The following is a 6,000-nucleotide window of genomic DNA, read 5'->3' on the forward strand; positions in this document are numbered from 1 at the left end:
AAGTCTTTTTAATTTTATAAATACTTTGACTACTGCTTTACTAGCAGATGGTCTCTTCCTACTGTATATTGGAATTTTCCACATATTGCGATTAACGCAGGACAGCCTCGTATTCACTACATGTTCAGAACAAGATATATTTCTATAACACAGTGAAGGAATATGATTCACTAGTTTTAGATTCTTAGATCTGGTAAAGAAGAAGTTATGGTAAGACTGATTTACAGTAGCTGCTTGCTTTCAGCTTACCTCACCCTGCAAGTAGGCCATTCCATGTAGTCATTTAGCCATTCGAATGGCTATTAGGAAATGTAATTAGGTAGAAAGCTGCTGTTAAAACAAAGAAGGCTAAATAGTCTGATGCCTTCTAAGGTGCTCAGGTTGAGCACATTTCAGGCTTGGATTAAAAATAGGGTTGGGCAAAACAGAATGATCAATTTGTAGTGCTTGCAAACTCCACATAATTAAAAAAGATAGATAATCTATAGATAGATAGATTCCAATAGAATCTAAAGAATATATATATATTTCAGTACAATGCTGAATGATATTCATGTATAATGTTTTTACTTTGGCTAACAGAAAATCATTCATGTTTTGTGTAAGAATGACAGAGGCCATGTTGCTGATAGCATAGTTCTGACATAAATCTGCAGTTATCATTTAGGGTGGAAGCGAAGAATGGCTAAAGACTGATGACAGAAGTAATGCACAGCATGGAACATTGTGATCATGGTGAAAACAAGGTTTTCCTTCCTGGAAAGAAGTGTTTGTGTGAGAATAAGAGAATCACTTCAGTGCCAATAGAAATAATATCTAAGGGGGTTTTACAATAATGCATTGAAATACACATGGTTTCCACTGAAATATTAAACTTTAATACAGATCATGGTTTAAGTCATAAACACAACTGTCATTATGTTGCCTGGAGAATTAAAAACCAAGGGAACACTAGGCCAACATGAAATTGCCTTTTATGCTCGGGATTGCTTTCCCAAGTAAAGTAATATATTTTGTTCACAGGGAAACAATTAGTGCTTATGTTGTCAAGAGGTCCTTAGCTATCCAAACATGTGTCAAGGCAGAATGCTTCTAATAAAGAAATGTCTGTGTTTGGATATAATTCATTAAATCTGGACGAGAACTGAACTTGCCACTGGGATTGATGAAGGTAAATGTCAGGACGAATTGAGCCCAGTGTAAGGAGAGTCTCTAACACCTTAGCCCAGTACTACTGCAGTAGGAGTTAGCAGGAGGACCAGGTACAATGGCAGGAAGGTTTTTTTGGATTTTTGCCTGAAAAACCCCAAAAACGAACCCAGCACAGATCAGAACATTTTTGGGACTTCTCCCATTGACTTATATGCAACCTCGGCAGGTCTGAGATGTCGGATTTTCGGATTCAGACTTTATCCATCCTTGGGGTATAATAAAATCTGAAAAATTTGTGATTTTTTTTCCACAAAAAAATTTGATTCTATACAAAAATGAATTTTTCAGGTTTTTGGCATCCGGAGTTAATTAAATAACCTCCTAAGCTTTATCAGTCACAGTTCCCACCTTCCTGTGAGTTAGAAAGCTTATTTTGCTCATACAAAGTCTGGTATTCACACATAAAGTTGTTATTTTATATATACAGTACAGTGGACTAGTCTGTTTTGGATTGAGATCAATAATCTTTCATTTGTTTGTTGTGTGCTTTTGTGGAAAATAGCTGCTTCAAGTTACCCATGATGTCTCTTACTGTGGAAAAGGTATTGCAGCTTCTGCCGTTTAAGTGAATCACCACAATGCTCATAGTTCAAATACTATTTCGGGAAGTCATACACAGACAATTTCGTTCTAATATGTTGTGTTCTTTAGTGTTTGGTATGATTGTGAACCGCTGGATTAGACTTTTTTCTCTATCCAGCATAATCACTTGGTTGAAGTACGCACTTTCCTTGCCATTCAAGCCACAGCTAATTTATTAATAATTTGGTTAACCATATGCAATTGTATTTTTATAAAAGTTTCAATAGCAATAAGGTCCCTTTGCTTTAGTGTACAGTAATAATTGCTTTAATACATAATATCAACATAATCTTTGTTATTTTACAGTAAATTAAGGGAATTATGTATTAAAGTTTGAATGTTGAATGTTTTCGGGCAAATATCCGCAAAATTTGGGCTTTTCGGGGGAAAAGCCCAAAAAATCATGTGATTGGAGAAAAAACTCAGACAAAAATCATATGATTTGGGTTTTCGCTTGATTTTATCCAGTTTGTCCCTGATCTGATTAAATTGTGTTTTTTAATAATAAATAGCTCCAATTGTGGATTCTAGTTTGATTGGACTTTTTTATTTAAATACTTATTTATCAAGCCCTAAATATATACTGTAAGACGCACCAGGAAATTGTCCCAGTCTCTTACCTCCCAGAGCGTCTCTACACGTCTGTTGGTGCACAGGTGCGTACTTCTGCATTTGGCATGCGTTCAAGCTAGGCTCAAATGACGATGCCGCCATTTTGCCAGCGTTTGCCGGTAAGTGTCATTTCTCTTGCATTTTTGACTCTTGTCGCTCTGTGACAAACCAAACCTATGCAGAAATGTTTGACCTTCAGGTTTACTTTGCACTATGGCAAAATTACATTCTGAATGTTAATAAGTAAAAATAAGACCAGACCTGTAAAACCAGGGAATACATCAACCAGAATGATGAATGTAATAAAAGTGATGACATGATCTGAAATAAAGTTGTGTTCAAAATAATAGCAGTGTGTTTAAAAAAGTGAATTACAAGCAAGATCCTTATAATAGCTTTTATTTCCATACACGCAAATGCATTGGGAACACTGCACATTCTATTCCAAATCAAAACCTAAAGAAAAACGTATTGAATTTGTGTTATTCCTTTACAGAAAGGGAAGAAAAAGGAATATTATATTATTCCAAAAAATTGCATTCTTCTTTACAAACTCAAAACATTCACTGTATAAATTAACAAATGTTTCACAATTTTGCTTTCCTTTGAATCACTGAACTAATATTTAGTTGTATAACCAGTGTTTCTGAGAACTGCTGCACATCTGTGTTGCATGGGGTCCACCAACTTCCGACACCTGTTACATTCCACAATTCTTCCGAATTTCTTGGTTTTGTCTCAGAAACAGCATTTTTTATATCACCTACAAGTTTTCTATTGGATTAAGGTCCGGGGATTGGTCTGGTTTCTCCATAACATCAATTTTGTTGGTCTGAAACCAAGATGTTTGTTTACTGATGCGTTTGGGGTCATTGTCTTGTTGAAACATCCATTTCAGGGCCATTTCCTCTTCGACATAAGGAAACATGACCTCTTCAAGTATTTTGGTGTACTGAAACTGATCCATGATCCCCAGTATGTGATAAATAGGCCCAACACCATAATATGAGAAACATCCCCATATCATGATGCTTGTGCCACCAAGCCACCCTGTTTTTACAGTGTACTCTTGCTTGAATTCCGTGTTTGGTGGTTGCTGACAAACTTTCTATTGCCCCGAGCCTGGCAGGCAACCAATTCTATTATCAATGCTTTGCAGAATAGGATGGCGTTAGATTACTTGTTGGCAGTGCAAGGTGAAGTTTGTGCCATTGTAGGAAATGAATGTTGCACCTGGATCCAAGACTCTCATTACCCAATCTAGGCACACCTAGCTAAAGTAAGAGAGTTACAGTGAAAAGCTAGGGTTATTGCTCTCAGGGCCAGATATAGCAGGCACCCCTAGGCCTGCAGCCATTCGTCGCTCCCGTTCCCTCCCTTTTATTTGCTTCGAAATTTCTTCATCGGGACCGGAACAATGGGGATTGATGCACAGGAAATGTAAAAACCAATTGTATCTCCTGTGTATCCCCAATGTTTCTGAACCAATGTGGATTTGGCTGGGCAACATGCCGCCCCTAAAATTCTGCCGCCCCTAAAATTCTGCCGCCCTAGGCCTGGGCCTTGGTGGCCTTTCCACAAATCCGGGGAAATCGTTTTTTTGTGGCTAGGGAGCAATGGAACTTGGCTGTCAAATTTCTTTTGGTCTTTCATGGCACCAATTGTGTGTGTGATACTTTTTATAGCAAGTCTGGATTGGGAATCAAAATAGGCCCTGGCATTTCAAGTACACAGAAGCCCAAACAGACCCTCACCAGCCCACTAAATGGTATTTATCTAAGGCCAGTTGTCACGGCCGGCACCCGATACCAGAACAAATGCCAAGCACCCTGGTCTCGGCTCGGCTTCACCAGTAGGGTGACCACCGTTGGGCTTCGGGAGGAGCCCTCAGCTTATTTGGGTGCCACCTGGACTTAACGAGGGGTGCAAGGCGAGATGTTCTGGCTGGCGTAGGGGCACGGCTGTTTAGCAGAGTCTTTTGGGCCGAAGGTCACGGTACAAATGGAGAAAGCGAGAGAATCGTCAGACAGGCTGGGTCGAGGCAGGCAGATAACAAGAATCGTCAGGCAGGCAAGGGTCAAAACCGGGTATTCAAACAGAAGGGATCAGGCAGAAGAGTAATCAAAATGCAGGCAAAGGTCAGAGTTCGGATATCAGAATAGTCAGGAACAGGCAGGGATCAAAAACCAGGAATCACAGATATAAAGTACACAGGAACAGACAGCACAAGGCTTCAGGAACCACAGAATAAAGATTCTATCACGTGCACTGGCTGGGGGTCAGAATGGGCTTTATATACATTCGAAATTGGTGCCAAAACGAGCGTCAATACGCGCTGGCGTGATTGCGCCAGCGCGTATTGACGCTCGTTTTGGCACCAATTTTGAATGTATATAAAGCCCATTCTGACCCCCAGCCAGTGCACGTGATAGAATCTTATTTATATCTGTACCTTTAAGAGGCGCGCAGGCACGCCGCGCGCGCCCTAGGAGAATCAAGATGGCGCCGAAGAGCCACGCGGCGGGCGTCCCCGTCGGTGAAGCGATGGCCGACATGCATTATAGTGTTTTTCTTCATAGCTAAATTAATATTGTTACAGAGCTGCTGCCACAACCAAGCGCAATCATGTCTGAAGGAACCGATTTAACGTCCTACACCACTGAACAATATGACGTATATAAGAAAGTAGATTGCAGGCTTAAAAATGGCAAGATGTTTTACCGAGTGAGATGGGCAGGATATCCACCAGATTAAGATACCTGGGAGCCTTGTAAACATCTCATTCCTTGTGAAATCCTTAGAAATTAGTTTTGGAAACTATATTTATGCATCTTATTGATATGTTGAATATTGCACATGTACTATTGTGTAAGTACTCATCATAAAGGCTATAATAAAAACAACCACCTCTTATATATAAGGAAAAAGAGTGTAGGGACAATACAGAAGGGTGAGGGGTAGGGAGAGGTAGGGAAAGGTGGATTTGTTTCCCCAAGCAGAGGGTCCTTCTGTGCCCTTGGAAGCCAAAATGGCTGCTGTGGTACTAAGTATCTAACCTGGGGTCTCACTTTTCTGTGGATAGGAAGGTAAGAATTTAGGTGTGGCCAAGAGGACCAAGAGGAGGGAATGTGAGGATAAGTTAGACCATCTTAATTTTACGTGCATAAGAATGAGGTATAAGTATAAGTTATAGTGTCTGGCTTGTATTGTACTTTCTGTTCATCATTAATCCATTATCCAGCTGTCTCAAGTCCCCCAAAGATCTTCCCAGACAAGATTATTAGACCAGACTACCTGGAAGTTAATCGAGAGGATGCTTCACAGAACATGGACTAATATAAACATGAACATTTGACACAGATTGTTGGCACAGAGTCATGGGTGTAACCCCTCACTCTGGGGTATAAAGAGGGGTTCAGGGACGGGGACGCCTTAGAATACTTATGTACAACTGTTGTCAAATGTGAGTGGTCCCCGCATGCGAATAAACCTTATCTGATTTCTTTATCATATGAATCTACGGGTATTTCCTTATTGCTAATAGAATTGGTTGCCTGACAAGCCCCAAAACAATCTTGCTTTCATCAGTCCACC

Source organism: Xenopus laevis, chromosome 1S (genome assembly GCF_017654675.1).
Source record: "Xenopus laevis strain J_2021 chromosome 1S, Xenopus_laevis_v10.1, whole genome shotgun sequence".
NCBI lineage: Eukaryota > Metazoa > Chordata > Amphibia > Anura > Pipidae > Xenopus > Xenopus laevis.